This window comes from Osmia lignaria, chromosome 9 (assembly GCF_051020975.1).
Source record: "Osmia lignaria lignaria isolate PbOS001 chromosome 9, iyOsmLign1, whole genome shotgun sequence".
In the NCBI taxonomy this organism is placed as follows: Eukaryota; Metazoa; Arthropoda; class Insecta; order Hymenoptera; family Megachilidae; genus Osmia; species Osmia lignaria.
The window spans coordinates 3891020-3907703 of record NC_135040.1 but is presented as its reverse complement, the minus strand read 5'-3'; the positions used below and the strand labels follow the sequence as shown (position 1 = coordinate 3907703).

General features: G+C 37.4%; 1 long non-coding RNA gene across 5 annotated transcripts in view; it reads right to left on the bottom strand.

Annotated features, from left to right (window-relative positions):
- LOC117606178 (uncharacterized) overlaps positions 1 to 16684 on the bottom strand; it is a 132860-nt gene that overhangs the window by 25594 nt on the left and 90582 nt on the right. For 4 of the 5 annotated variants that reach the window (XR_004581914.2, XR_004581915.2, XR_004581916.2 and 1 more), the window contains exon 5: positions 10993 to 11082. This is a non-coding gene — a long non-coding RNA (uncharacterized LOC117606178). Of the gene's footprint in view, positions 1 to 8783; positions 9010 to 10992; positions 11083 to 16684 lie in introns of those variants that run through there. The other variant, XR_004581921.2, reaches the window with a different exon arrangement.

Here is a 16684-nt window from a genome sequence, read left to right as displayed (position 1 = left end):
GTAAAAATTATGGTCTCGGGTATTACGGGACGATCGTTCACGTTCTTATCTGAGCTTCAGCTCACGAATGGCTTGTCTGTCGCGAGATTCGGTTGACGTGTTGTAGAGGGATTCAGAGGAATTACCGTGATCCCGTGCAACATAAAGGATCGGTCAGGTGTACCGATAGCTAATTTCCTCGACATTATCTCTTCGTAGCACGCTTACCACCGACAGTCGCCGCTTCGAGTCTGACGGCTTGCAGATGCTGGCCAACGATATACCCTATCCCCTATCGACTCTTCTTCCAACAGCATTCATTTTCCTAATCGCAATTCAAATATCACTGATCCTCTGATCCAAGAATATCGTTAGAAATTGAAATTCAATATTCCCGGAAATCTTTGTCCCTTCGATCCCGAAAATATCATTATAAGCTGAAATTTCAAAGACCGAACTTCTCCCATTACCCCGGTTCCCTCATTTTCAACCATAACTTTATCTACAAACACACCCGAACCTCTTACCAGACCAACTTCCTCGACACTCGAGACCGACAATTATCTAGCAGCATCGGCCAAATAAACTGTATATTGATCGTCGGAAAAGGCGCGTTATCGAGCACTCGTTTAGCATACACCCTGTCATTATCATAATGTATTCGTGGTTAACACAGTGATCCATTTGTTTCCGTATAAATAGTAATCACGGACGGAGGCGACGTTAATGTAACGAACGGTCCCGATGACAGTGTAGTAATTTTAGTTATTCGTCGTCGGTGTTTGCCGATTATCGATTGGCAATCAGTCGTCATTAACACGTTCACAGACTGGGAGATAACTCTGAGAAAATGAAGTTGAAATTCAAGTATTTTCTCATACGAATTCTTGGAGGTATTTTTTCTCCCTCTAAACGTGTTTTGAAACGAGATACGAATTTTTAATTAGCGCGGTAATTTCGTGTCAAGCATCGAATCTCATGGAATTCCGTTCGAAATTACTCTTGTTTCGACGAGAGAACAGAGCTACAGTTTCCGTGTTCGCGTTGCTCGCTTCGACGTTTCTGTCTATGCACACTTTACCACCGTGTCGACGGCAGTTTTACATTTTTAATAATGTTTCCCGTGGCGTGATATTAAATTGCGAACATCAACTGGTTAGAACGACGGAGTCTGCGTTCCTTTCACCCCCGTCGCGTTATCCCCTCGTTTGCTACGATTTCGTTTCGTCTTCTCGATATCTGTCGTCGCATTTCACACATTTTTCGATTCGGCAAGATTCTGATTTGTTTGTTCAGCCACCTTCTCCGTTGCACAGTTTCGCTTTTAAAATATCGACAGGTAAAGAGTATCAAGTTTTGCCGTTGACAAGCTTGTTTCCATCGATCAATTAAGAGGCACGAGAATGACATTACCGTGAAAAATGACAGGAAAATACGATACGATAAAGGGAAAATATTTCTACCAGCAGCTATATATTGTTAATTACAACGATTGTTCATTTAATTTTGTAGACATTCGTCCATATCCGGTTGTTCGTTTGACGAGAAACAAATATTCGAATTAAGCATCTATATTCCTCGATTCTGTTTTAAATTAACGTTAATTAAACCGTGTCCCATGTTTACGTTCACCGTTGTTTTTCCCCGATCCGCGAAACGTTTCAGGTTTATCCGGTTTTAATATCATTAGGGTGCGGTATTTGCCGATATCGTTGTAAATTATTTTATGTAAACGAATGAAATTTCCAAGAACGAATTTCGAAGCTATTCAATTCGATACCAATTCATAAGAATAATAAATATTGCCAATTTATTAATCAAGATAAATTTTGATTGTTTATCAGCTAGCTGTGGACTTATTTGTAATATTGGAAACAGTTTTCTGAATAAAATTAATTTAATACCAAGAGCAAAGAAAATTTTAATTGCTATTAATTCTGATAGGCTGCTTTGATCAGTTACAGGTGAAATTAGAGATTTGGTTTCCAGGTGCGACGTTTGTCGTGCCTGAACGTCTGTCAATGTCGATATTAATCGCGCAATAATACGTGCTAATTTGAATTTACTGTTAATTACGTAATGTCGAGGTAGCAGTTCAAGTTTACTGTTTCCCGTAGATCACGCGAACGTTTATCGCTCATTAATTACGCGTTACCGTAGCCCTGAATTCGACAGATATAATATTTTGATAATTGCATTAGAATCGCATCGATTCGTATTTCACACCTTTCAATCTTTCGTTTATCTGCAAGAACAATTTTAATAATCTACATTCTTAAATATCAAACCTCTTGAGAGGGTAGTTGATAATTTCTTAAAAAATTTGGCACCAAAATAAAATTCATTATTCACCCTCTTCTACATAAAATTAATTACTCCCATTTCAGCCTTCGATTATCGGTATTAAAGGGTTCGATTACTCCTGAAACTCGTTTAACCGCAATCAAAAGGCCTCTCCATCGCGCGCGTTAAAAGGCAACGGTTAAAGTCCCTTTTAAAATCACAATTTCTTGAGCACGCTTCATCAACAAAAACTTCAGCTGCCTGGTTCAATTTAAAATTCAATCTCTACTTAAATGCGGTTCATTAAGCTTCCTGTCAAAATGTCCGATGTTAATCTCGGGGCCGAATCAAGCCGTCTCTAATCCGTACTGCTAACAGCCACGCCATCGTCAGGTTATTAAGGAATTTTCGCGCGCAATGGCTTTGGCAATTTCCTTCCTCTCCAGCAATCATCATCGCGTTATTTGGAATCGCGTTAGAGTTAAATCACTTGACACTGTGATTGCTTTTATAAAAAGAAAGAAAGAGAGAGAGAAAAAAAAAAGAAGAAATATATTCATCTTCAGAATGGGAAAATCAGAAAAGGGAACGGCAACGATGAAGAGGATTCGCGGTCAGTTTTCCCACGAAATTTCCATCCCCTTTTGCACCGAGTCTGTACCAATAGACCGAGATGCTTGTACGAATGGGAAACGTTCTCAGGTTGGAATCTCCCCGTTTTCCGGAGGGCAAGCTCGCGTTTCAGTGCCGGTTTTAGAATCGTTCTTACACGAACCTCAGGCACCGAGAACGCGGGCTGCATTTCAATGGCCGGTAATTCTAAACGCTCGCAACCCGTCTGATTACATATTCGCGCGTCCGAATGGCACAAGTATTGCCCATTCTGACCGCTGTACAGACTAATGGCCCCGTTTGTAACCATTGGAATATTATCAATCGTCGCTGCGGAATTCGTAGCGAGTAGCAATCGAACCTCTTGGAAAATTGATTAAGTGGGGAGGAAAATCCGCGAAGCGGGCTATTGATTAATTAATCCTGTTACCGCGTAAGCACGTTTCGATGAATTTCGATTCGTTTTAGCGATAAATTTTTTAAATAACGATCGCAAAATTAATCTACACGCAGATGCGAAGGTTATCTATTAATTATAAAGTATGATAAGACTGTTCGTTCCCGAGTGACGTTTTAATTAGCGGTCGATAGCAATTAAGCCTGGATTCATGGGAACGAGACCGCAGGACCGATTGTTTCGCTTGGCTATCAACAATATTTTCGAGACTCACAATGCCCTTTGTGCGGTCGGGTTTGATAAATTGCTCGTAGCCTCGCTTGACACGGCCACTCTGGATCGTTTGGTAAATATCAGTACCGTGAATCTGCCAGCAATTTGTTCGCTCGTTGTCATTAGGAACTTCAAAAATACACAAACCGTTTGTTGCGGTTTCGATTATGCTACGCATTGGCCACCTGAATCGTTTCGTTCCTCTAACCATCACTTTGAGCACGCTATTTAACCAGCGAATTTGAAATTGATGGCTCATTTAATCACGCGCCACTAAATTAATTTATTAAAAAAAAGAAATGAAACACGACACCACAAACCTGTTGCTCGGAAACTTAATTCTAATACCGGGATTCACACGCTTGTATCTTAACATCAAACGCGAGCGAAATGAAAATGTAAACCAGACGCTAATTTCCTGTCAACTTAGGACACGTCGGAGCTCGCGAAGATTTTCAAAGGCGAGAGAGAGCTTCGCGCGAACAGCCTCTCGATTCTGCTCAATCAACGACCAGCGAACGCGTCGCTAATGGATTCCAGCCTGTCCCGCTAGACCAGGTTTGCATGTAAATCCGTTTGTCAACACGAACGAATTTGAATACTGATCCGGTCGTTCGACGATTGACTCGATCGACGCTGCCTTGCTAATGCGATTTCCAGCCGAGGCGTTTTGTACCGTTATTTGCCCGACAATGTTGCGACAATAAGAGCCGTCTCTATTCTCCATGTTCTACTTCGATTCTATCGATGCATAAAAGGTTAGATTGTTTGCGCGAAGAATACGAAGCTTGACGTTTACACGAGACAATTCGGCAGGTAAACAATCGACAAGAATTTTCTTTTCCAAGATTCAGAATTTACGCTCCAGGGAAAACATACGAAGAGTTTGAATTCAAGAAAATTTGGAGTTAGAGAAAATTTGATGGAAAATTATTATACGCATACGGTGCGTCATCTGTTATATTACACGCAGATACCATAAGACGCATACGGTGCGTCATCTATTATATTACACGCAGATAGCATAAGACGCATACGGTGCGTGTCTAATTAGATTAAGCTTCACGACAGAGGGTGATACAGTTATCGAGCTAAGCAAACTTTCGGTAACATCGTTCATTCACCATGGGTCACGTTCCAGCCGGAGCAAGAGACGATCAAGCCAATCACAGGCCAGCCCCCGGAACTAGCTTGATTTTTCGCCTCGGCAGAGCCACCGAAATGCTTCCGGTTGCAGATCTCCTCGCATGCTCGGTGACACGAATTCGCTAGCAAGGCGAGTTGAAAAATACGAGCAGGCTGCGCATTTTCGCGGAACCGTAAAGCTTTGTAAACGCGATCTAGTCGTTTCTTTTATTCGATCGATGGAGCAGGATTTTTATATTGTTATTCTTTTAAAATATAAATGATTATTTGAAAATTCATGCGCTGGAGGTACGAATTCGTGTCCTGTAGATGACAACCGTACATACGGCTGAAAATGTATCACTTTCTACCGTACGGCTGATTATATATCCTCTCGTACTACTTGCCCGGTAATAATCCGCCCTATTCTACTTCCTTGCTCGTATATCATTCCGAGCCATTTGTTTGCTAGCATACCTGCCTATTCTACTTGCATGATCACATATTACCTCACTTCTACTTGTCTGAACATGTACATATACATATGAAATATACTATATTTAAATTTATCATGTGTTTTATATTTAAAATGTAACTCACCCTTGGCTGGTTTTTCAGATCGTTTCGTAACGGTTGTCTTCGAAGACGGATCCGTCTTACCGGCTCATTTACCCCGGATTCACCCTGAATACACCCTTCTCAAGAATGGTAAATCCACCCTGGCTGGTGATATGTAGCGTCCTATATGCTTGAATAGACAAGGTCGTACCCTTGTCACCCTTCACTGGCCGGATTTAGATTAATTCACTCTAAATATCACCTCGACGAAAGTTTCTTTAACTAGATCAAACTCGACACTGGGGATTTCCAGTGAACTTAGGAATACGTGGACGTCGAATTGTTCAACTACCATTTTAGAATGTAAAATACTCTGAACAGTTTATTAAAGGTATTTCAGTATAATGTAAATTAAATTCATTAAAAAGATTAGTTAATAATTTCAAACAAAGAATTTTTAAAATATTTTTCAGGTCTCGTTGGAAGCATTTTTAATGCGAATCGCTTTAATTATATCCAGATGTTCGTTATAGAAATTCCACAACGGAGACTGATTTATCTTTGCCTGGATTTAAATGAAATGAAATAGAGGGACGTGAATTAATTTATATTGTTTCGGGGGATCGATTGTGCGCACATGACTCGAGGAGAATAATTTTGAAACGTTAATTATTTATCGTTTAGAAAGCCATTTACCACGATGACTGAATTTGATTAGAATAGATTCTACGTTTAATTTGTAGAAACGAAATTGAACGAACGCGTCGGTGAGAAACCTAAACGTCTATTAAATTATCATCAATCTATCTGCGCTTCGTTGTTTCAAATTAAACCGTGATTAATTTGCGGTCTTTCACGCGCTAAAGCATTATTCCACGCCTCGATTCGTCGAATTTCGGTCAGCTATTAAATTTCCTGATCATGCGTAACTTTGTTATGTATAAATAATTACGCGCCATGCGGTCGTTACTGTAAGGGTTTATTCAGAAACCTCAAAAAATTAAAGTAATTATAACCGTCATCAAATTCGAGTAAGCAATTTTTATTGGAAAATTATTGGAAGTTTCATGTTTTATGACATAACCAGAGAAATTTATAGCCCTGATAAAAGAGATAAAAATTTGTTATTCGAATCGTCAGCTCTCAAATTCGCCAAATAGTACAAGCGTTCAGAAGCAATTTGCATTGCAATAATTTTGTAAAGTATTCAATATTCATGGATTTTTCGAAATGTCTGCCTCAACAAATCATGTATTCAGATAATGCAGAATTCTGTGAAAAATGTTTTCCAAGTCCTGCGAAATATTTTTTGAATTTATTGCAATTGAATGGTTTGAAAAAAAATTCAAAATTGTATCACTATCGAAGAACAAAGAATTCTAATTTATATTTTTAATTTTATACCACATTATAAATAAAAAAAAAAATTACAACATTTAGTCCTGCTCTTTGCATTTTTAGTGTCGATGAAGAATTTACGAGGGTGAATATATTTAATTGGTCCATTATTCCACAAAACAAATGAGTTATTTTCGAAATTAAAACACGGGATGGGAAAAAAGGAGGGAGAACGAACGCGACGATTTGTCGCGTCTGGACGGCGTGAAGAATGGCGACGATATGATTCAGTAATTATTAATTAGTCGCGGCTAGCGACTAGCAGGACGAGCGTTTCGCCGCGATTAATGGTGAAAGTTGTCGGCCAGAGGAAAGCGGATGCTGTTGTGCTGCGTTTCTGCCACCGGTCGCATAATAACGTTAATCAAGCATGGCGTTGCCTACGAATTTATGCCTTCCTCGCTTACACGCTCCTACTGTTCGCGCGTCGTCTTCGAACCGCTTCAACTTACAAGCGGAAAAGGAAACAGTCATTTCTTTTTTCACCAGGAAAATAAAGAAAAATCATCTGTTTTCCCTTTGTTAGGATGTTGATTCAATTACTAGCTCTTCAAACCGTGAACGGAGGTTTGTTGTTTAATCGAATCGATTGCAAAGCAACCTCTGGCCACGATGCACGGATGCAATTTATAGCCAACAAATTTGCATAATGACGCTCGGTTGAGTAACAACGCCACGAGTTCGTGTTGCGTTGTAACATTATTATTATCCAGATTTGCTCGAGATCACGGTTTCGCGTGATAATGGCCTTTGAATGGACAAAAGAGAAGCGAACATAATGAACGTGCAAAGCACGTGAAACGTTTGATTGCCTTCAACGAAAGCCTTAGAAAAGACAGACCGTTAAATTGCCTTTACAAAGGCTCGCGATGTCTCTGAATATCGAAGACCAAAAATTTTGTTTAATGTTTTTTTAAAAAAAAATAATTCTATTGTTGGAAATTTAATTTAAAAAATTTGAAAAATTAAGTTCTTCTATTTGATATTTTACCTAATTAAAGTTAGCATTGTAAAAATTTGAAAAATTAAGTTTTATTTGATATTTTATTTAATTAAATTTAGCACTGTACCTTGAATAATTGTAACTACAATCAAAAAGGTGTCTTATTACACCTGTCCATTTTCACGAGAAGAAATTCAATTTAATAATAAACAAATATGAACTCAAAGGGTTGAATTTCATTCGTGTATTATATTTCAAAAATAATTATTTTATAACTTGAAAGATACGAATGTATTTCACAGTGAGTGATCGTCTAATTTTCACGAAATATCTGGAATGTTTATTGCCAAACGATTCTCCGTAACACTAAATAACAATCAGCAAATGAAATTGGGAATTTGAATAGCAGCTAGCGTACAAATCCATCGTGGAACACAAGCATTACCTAAATCCTTCAGTCGTTGAAAATTTCAGACCAATGTAATTGGCCAATTAGTAATGATAGTGAATCGATAGCTGTGTATAAATACGCACTTCACTTATTAACGATGCAAAATCCCTTCGATCAGCGATATTACGAACGAAATCAGCCCCCCATTGCTTGCACTCGACCACCGCACGATTTCGGATTCGTCGAAATTCCAGCAACGTGATTAACATAATAAAGTATGTGCATTCAGAGGGACTGGACAGAAATTACCTTGTATTGAACGCTCGATGCAATCAACAACCTCTCCAATTTACCAAAAATTATGTTCAACGTTTCTAAAAAAAAAATAATTCTATCGTTGGAAATTTAATTTAAAAAGTTTGAAAAATTAAATTCTTCTATTTGATATTTTATCCTAATTAAATTTAACACGGTACTCAGAATAATTTTAATTACAATTAAAACGTGTCTTATTACACCTGTCCAATTTCACTCTGCCAACGTAATTTTGCCAGGATTAATTAACAAATCTTCAATCATTATTAACACAACCATTATCATTAGTGTAGATAATACCAGTATCATCTTCAACATCAAAATCAAGTTAATTAATTTATTATTATGAACACCTTTATTAGAAAATCAACGATGCTTTGAAATTCTTAACAAGAAATAATGAAATTCAGTACTGCAAGAGTGCCTACTACAATAAAAAATAATATCTGAAATGGTGTTTTCAATATCAAAATCAAGTTAATTAATTTATTATTATGAACGCCTTTATTAAAAAATCAACAATGCTTTGAAATTCTCAACAAGTAATAATGAAATTCAGTACTCCAAGAGTGCCTACTACAATAAGAAATAATATCTGAAATGGCGTTTTCACTAGGAAGATATAAAATCCACTTTAGTTCCTCGACACGGATCGAAAATAAAAGTTTGATAAACTCACAAATGGAAAGGGCGATATGCCCTGACGACATTTTGCCATCTTCGGCTTGAGATGTCCTGAAAAATATACGTGACATGGAAAAAGTATCAAAACGACATGCAGTATTAAAAATCTGAAAAATTTTGATTCTATTTAAATCCATGTGATCTTTTTTTTTTAATAAAACATTTATATAATACCTTTCGTTATCTTCTCATAATTTTTCTTTTAATTTCCTAAAAACTATTACTTCTTTTTTTTCAAAAAGGAACAAGTGTACAAATAATGCAAATTGAAAACAAAAGCTTCCAATCAGTTTAAAACAATATATACTTTAAACAATCCGGCGTTACATCTGGCTGGAAAATTCACCGTTTCACGTCCGTATCCCTTCTAACGATATTCCTCTAACAAGTTCCATTAACAACAGCGCTTAAACTTTCATCCACGAAAGCAGATTAAATTCTTTTTAATCCTCTTCGTTACCCCGTCTTTCCGGCTTGGAGTCTCGCGAACGCGGAGAGCTCGATCTCAAGGGCTAATGCGGCTCTGCTTCGGCTCGAAATTTAATGATCGTCCAAACGTAAACGACAGAGATAGATAAATAAATAAAGAAAAAAAAAAAAGGTGAAAATTTAAATCGATTATACGATAACGATGGGAATCTTAGACGATCGAGAAAAAGAATTGAAAAAATTCATAATATTATAAATCCTAAAATCAACGAGATATTTTCTAAATATTTCTTCGGGTGAAAATGCTCCCGACTTTTCGAATCCAATATCTTCGCGATTCAAGTAGCATCAGCTAGAAACTCGCGAACATGATCGCGAATGATCGTCACGCGTCTACGAGCTGAAACGCTGTTCGTGCTTTTCTCGATTTTCAAAATCCACGGACGGCCAGGATGGAGTTTCGATTTCACGCTTAACCGCAAGTTTCTTGCGCGTTCGTTTCGTCGAATCCTAGCAAAGGCTGTTTCCAATGCGTACGTATGTACCATACATATCTGCGAACGCGTTGACCATAGCCACGTAAAGGCGATACGCCAGGATTTCGCCTAACAAACTCCGAGTTTCCGAGTTTTCGATTATCCTACCCACTCTATTATCCGCTAGCCGAATTATCCTAGTCCGTCGAACGTTCTCTGCAACACGGTTAATCCTGTTAACCATTTCCTCGATCCTTATTTCCTACCCATATCTGATCCAGTTGAAATCAAATTCATTTTTGATTTGATTCGAATTGAAAAGAAAAAGAAACGAAAGAAAGATATTGGCTGGTATTTTGAGGGCGAAGAAATTTTTCAGGATTTATTATCAGAGAAATTTTCCGTCCTCCTTCGTTTGCGTATCGTCTAAGCTTCGGTTACCCAATCTATCTAAAGTCGAATTGAAAAAAAAAAGAAACGAAAGAAAGATATTGGCTGGTATTTTGAGGGCGAAGAAATTTTCCGTCCTCCTTCATTTGCGTATCGTTCAAACTTCGGTTACCCAATCTATCTAAATTCGAATTGAAAAAAAAAAAAAAGAAACGAAAGAAAGATATTGGCTGGTATTTTGAGGGCGAAGAAATTTTTCAGGATTTATTATATAGAGAAATTTTCCGTCCTCCTTCGTTTGCGCATCGTCTAAGCTTCGGTTATCCAATGGATCTAAAGTCAAATTGAAAAAAAGAAACGAAAGAAAGATATTGGCTGGTATTTTGAGGGCGAAGAAATTTTTCAGGATTTATTATATAGAGAAATTTTCCGTCCTCCTTCGTTTGCGTATCGTCTAAGCTTCGGTTACCCAATGGATCTAAATTTAATCGGTTTAGTCCGGCCCCGATTAGCCGGCTTAATCGAGGCTCTCTGCTGTATCACGAAGAGTTTCCCGAGGGAAACGGAGCACCCATCGACTTCCGGCCGACGAACGACCAGCTCCGTTTTCCCTCTCTTCGCTTTCCCTCTAACATTCTCTCATAAACAATCGACGCTTTTCGAAATTTTACGTAGCAAGCTTTCAATTTGCTATCGTAGATTATTATCGTTAAAATTTGTCAGTTCCAGCATTACTCACCGATCCCCGTGGATTCTCTTCTATCGTCTAATTCACCCTCTTATTCCTTCTTCCGCCAACATTTCATTCTTTCCACGACGTTAATCCTCCCTGAAAAAAAGAAAGAAAGAAATGTTAACAATGATTTAACGACGTGTCGGTAACAGAACAAACATAAAAGAAACGTTCTCAACGGAGTACGCGATAAGGGAAGTTCAGGTGCGAACAGAAAGAAAGAGGGTAGTTTCTTTTTTTTTATACTACGCCGATTTTATTACACGCATTTCCCTTATTGCTGGTTTTGTTGGCCAACGAAACGCTTCTTTGAATTATTATCAAGAGTGGTTCGGAGGGATGAAATGGGTGATTTGCAAGGTAAGAACAGAAAGGGGGGATGATAAAACGTTGTTTTGTGGCGGATGCTTTTCTTCCGAGAGTCTCAGATAAGTTTATTTACCACCCGTGGCTCTAATTTTGAGTAGAACTTCTTCTTGGATCTTTCGTTTAATTGCTTGGTTATATGGGCTTCTTTGTGGTAGTTTCTTGGGGATTATGGCTCAGATATTGCACAAAGACAAGGATGATTTTTAACTGATACAAACGAGGATGAAAAAGGTGTTCTATCATTGAATTAATAATTTAATTTTAAAATTCATCTTTCGAGTTCATATAACAAATGCAGATTAATTTAAAAAAATAGAAATGGCGTTGTAAGTACTGTGATAATGCTTTAATCAGTTCAAAGTATTTGCCATTTCTATTTTTTTAAATTAATCTGCATTTGTTATATGAACTCAAAAGATTAATTTTGAAATTAAATCATTAATTCAATGGGAAAACTCCTTTTTCACCCTTGTCTTTGTGGAATATCTGAGCCATAATACTGTGATAATGCTTTAATCAGTTCAAAGTATTTGTAGAGTAATATCAGCTTTCTTTTTTTAAGATTTCTTATCAGTCTTCCTGTGCCATTGATAAAGCAATATTCATCGAGTTCGTAAAAATAAGCTGCTATAAAATGTTCCATTCCCATGGAACTGCTTTTCTCCCCATTGGGACGCCTTAATAATTCCATTAAGATTCCATGAGCGTTTTGTTGTGAAACCTGCGATCGAATGTTTTTACTTCCAATATTGTTCTCGAATTCCTCATCGAGTTTTATTATCCTTCAAATAACATACCTAATACTATTTTTAATGAAGGATTACTACACTTTTGATATCAAATCATCAAACCATAATAATTTTATTAAAATCGAATAAAAATATTAATGAAAAATTATTATTTAACTCTAATTATCTCGACTCTCGTGTAGATCTTCTTGATCGAAGATTCGAAACTAACATCGATAAGGCGAAGTTAAAGTTTGGACAAAAGTTAGACCGATCCAGAGGAAAATTTTCAACGAAGGACTTGCAATAACTAACGTTATCTCTTAACACTCGCACGAGCATACTGGTATCTTCCCAGGCTTTTATCGTTCGATGTAAGAATCGAAATTTCTGGACTCACGTCGAGAATTTAAATTAAAATGGTTCTCGGATAATGGTGTGGCATATTGGAGTCGTGTAATCTTCGTAGCCATTGTTCGAATACGAGGAAACCCTTTAGCAGTAACTTCAGAGTTTCTTCCTCTGGAACGACGGAATGGATTTAGAAATATATCGAAAATAATAACAGACGAATGAACAAATAGAATCTTAAAATCCTTCCAAAGCAATTATAATAAAAGAAGGAAAATGGAAAAATGAAAAAATAAAAAATTTAAGGGAGCGAAGGCATCCCTTAAAAAAAAATTCTTTTCTTAATAAACAAATCTGATTAGAATATCCGATTAAATCCAAATCCCTCGTTTTCATTCAAACGTCGCCAACAAAACAAACTGGAGGATTCCTTGTCGAAAGAGCAAAGGCGACGTTAGCAGAGCTATAGTTACCTTTATCAGGCTTCCCCGGGAAAGGAAGCCTTACCTTTATGAAAATACACAGAGAGGACGCTTTTGTCCCATCCAGACTGCTATTAACCTCGTGTTTCACGAGCTCAATGCAGGATAGGTCCGTCGTGGTAAAACCGATCCTCCTTAACGAGAACGGAAACAGAAGTCTTCGAAGTACGGGGATGATGGTGAACGCAACAAAAAGGATCCTCGCACGCTTATCCGACGTTTCCTGGCTTCGACACATCCTTTATTTCCGTTCGATTCGAAACGCCCCGGGAATCTTCCTCTCGATTGAGCCTCAATACCCGCAAAATTAGGTTCGCGGAACTTCGATATGGGTTAAAGTACGATTTCGAATTCGCGAACGTTCCACCCACGGTATTTTTATTGTTTCGATGAAAAATACGCGTTTTAGTAAACCTTTCTGACACTTATTCTTGGCTCTATTGGACCTTCTATCGCGACAGTGGTAGAGATCGTTAAAAGTCAGACACCTTGAGTTACGGAATTTAATAAGCATTCGAGGTCCGTTGTACGTGTCCGTGGTACTGAAAAGCGATCGTCATAAGTAAAAAACGACGTAATTTCGCAGTAAACTCTCCATTTAAGAGAAGGAACTTGCGATCTTAATGAACCAGGAATTCAGCTCCTATTGGAAAATATCCCTTCCCTCGTAAGCGTGTTATAAAATTTCTCTAAATATTTCACTATCTCTTCCAATATTATCTTTCTAATTAATGAAGCATCGTGTCTGACGAAGAGAGAAAAATGATTTAAAAATTTCACGAAGTAACAAATCGCAAGAAACGTCGCGATCGTGAGATCTTTTTAAACGGGAAACCGAGCTTTGAGCGTCGGACGGTCAGCTTCCGCGATACTTAAGTCGAAGGAAAAAGTCTCGAGGGTGAGGCGCGATGGAAAGAAAAGTTCGACATTCATGAGAGAATTTTAAAGTTCACGCCCGCGAGAATATGAATGTTTAATGGCCACGACAGCGTGCAGTGAAAACGGAAAGGGGGAAGAAGTTCACCAGAACGTGAGAGCAATTTGATTTTTCTTGTAACGTCCTTTACGAATGTAACTCGACCTCTCGGGTAATTTGCATAATCTGAACAGGAACACTTTCAATCCTGTTCTCGTGTTTTGAACAACAGCTACAAGTCAATAATGTTTTTTTTCTTTTTTTTATTATTTATTACAGTGTCAGAAAATTATTGTATTAATGGTAAAAATATGTTGAAACGGTAAGTGGATTATTCTAGCGCTTCGTTTATCGAGAAAGGATAATGGCACAAAGAAATTCGCTCGTTCGCCGAAAAGAGCAACTCCGTTCAATTGGATTACTACTAACTGTTACTTAATTACACGCAACAGTAATTCGCCAGGCGAACTTAATTGGGTCCATCTACCGTTTCAAGTTTCATCAGATCTGTTCCTCTGTACGAGGCTCAATCTCCATAAATTAATCAGACACGGAATTGTTGCACCAACTCGTTGCAATAATTATCTTTCCTTGCACTGCAGTGTTTCAAACAAGACAACGATTAATCTTACAAGTTCCAAAACAAAATCATTCAGAACGAAATAATAATGAAATTTTATATTGAAATAACAGCCTCGTTAAATTCAATTCCTTTCATTTTTATAAATGAAACGAGATCCTTACGAAATGATACGGAGAATGAAATTAAAACGAGTGAAAATTGTACAATCTGCGTGTTTTAATGAGCTCGATTCATTCGTGTTCAAAGAATGATTCAAGCTTTGTCTATAAAATCAAACGTAATTTCTGTTCTATTATCTTGATAAGAATACAATGGAGAATCACTACTGAATTGGTTGAAAATAAAAAATAAAAGAATCCTTTGAAATGGTTCACCTTAATTCATTTTTAAATAGGAATTACAAAGGATTATCATGGAAATGTTTAAATAATATAAATTATTAAGAAAAATTTTAGATTATTTTGCAACATTCAAATGGCAAATGTGTCAGAAAAATTTTATAGATTACAAAAATATGTTTCATTTGGCACATTACAGTTACACTATATAGAAATGAAGTCTGGCGTTAAATAACAATAAAAACAATCCTAAATTTTATAAATAAAACACCTAGAAAGATAGTGCGAAGTGTGCTTTAAATAATGCACTTGGTTGCAAGTCGATAACTCAATCGGTTCCTGAGATACGCCGTTTTGAAGCGCAGCCCTGTATACGCGCAGGAGGTTGAATGGTAACTGAATTTCAGGAAGCGCCGTGACCTACTTTTCTTCCAGGAATTACTACGCTAGTAGTAGTAAATAGTAGTAAAAAAAAAAACGTTGATTCAGCGTCTGTCACTGACCAGTTCACGCGAGGCATACTTGGGGTGAGTCAATGACAAAGTGTGAGTGAAAGATTTAAGCATGCGAATGAGAAACTCGATATGAATCGGTGAAAGGTTTAAGGGCGCGAGTGAAGGGTTTGAGATGAAGGGTGCAAGCGAAGGATGTTCAAGGACGCGAGTGAAAGGTTTAAGTTTGCTAGTGAAAGGCTTAAGTTTGCTAGTGAAAGCCTTAAGTTTGCTAGTGAAAGGTTTAAGTTTGCTAGTGAAAGCCTTAAGTTTGCTAGTGAAAGCTTTAAGTTTGCTAGTGAAAGCTTTAAGTTTGCTAGTGAAAGGATTAAGTTTGCTAGTGAAATGTTTAAGTTTGCTAGTGAAAGGCTTAAGTTTGCTAGTGAAAGGTTTAAGTTTGCTAGTGAAAGGTTTAAGTTTATTAGTAAAACGTTTAAGTATAAAGTAAAGATTGCTTGCGTGGAAACGAAAGGGTGAAAGGAAAGATTCGAACGTTTGAACATCCAGCGTGCAAATGAAAAGTCAAAGCGCGTAAATAAACGATTCAAAAATGATATTATTCTTCTGAATTTAAAATCTGACTAATAATCGTCATTGATCAAATACCTTACGTGACGACGAAACGCTCTCACGATTTGCTATTAATCGAGGATAAAAGAGACAGCTTTGAAGGTCAATATTTTCTGAAGACACAGAACCTAAGACGGTCAGCTGAAGAAAAATCCCGAAGATTACACGACCGACTCTCGTTGAAGAACAAACTCTCACGCTTTTCTCTCTCCTACAAATCCATTTTCAGTGTACTCGTACCCGAGGAAAATCCCGTAATCCATCTCTTTGTTTCTTACAATTTCCATTCTAACGCAATTCTCGGGGAACACTCGTGGACGTAAAGTGAAACACGAGAAATCCTCTTATGTTAGAACGATGATACCTCAGACGCATGACAGACGCAATTTTCATGTTCCTCGAAACTGTGTAATGAAACATTAGGGATTGTGCTGAAGACAGCGCGCAAGACAGTCTCAACAAGTTTTGACAAGATGCTTCTCTTTTTCCTTTCTTATTACTAGAAGGAAGCAAGTGCATTCTGGATATTCTTCTTGATAAGACTGAAATAAATTTGATTCCTCAGAACACGAGTTTCAAATTTGCCTATAAGACAAGATTCACTACTATCGCAATATTAATATCAACTGCTTTATCTTTCATCTGAAGTATTTTTTAAAATTACGATCCAAAAAGCTTGGAAATGCCAGCCAAAATGTTGACAAAGTATGAGCAAGGAAATACATATTTCCCTTCCCAATATCCACCTTTCTTCTCTTATATTTTATTTACCTTCTCCATCTTCGTTTCATTCCTTTTCGTACCTCCTGTTTCTCTTTATCATTGTTCCTTCTCCGACTGAGACAAAGCTGGAAAATTTATGAGGAAAAG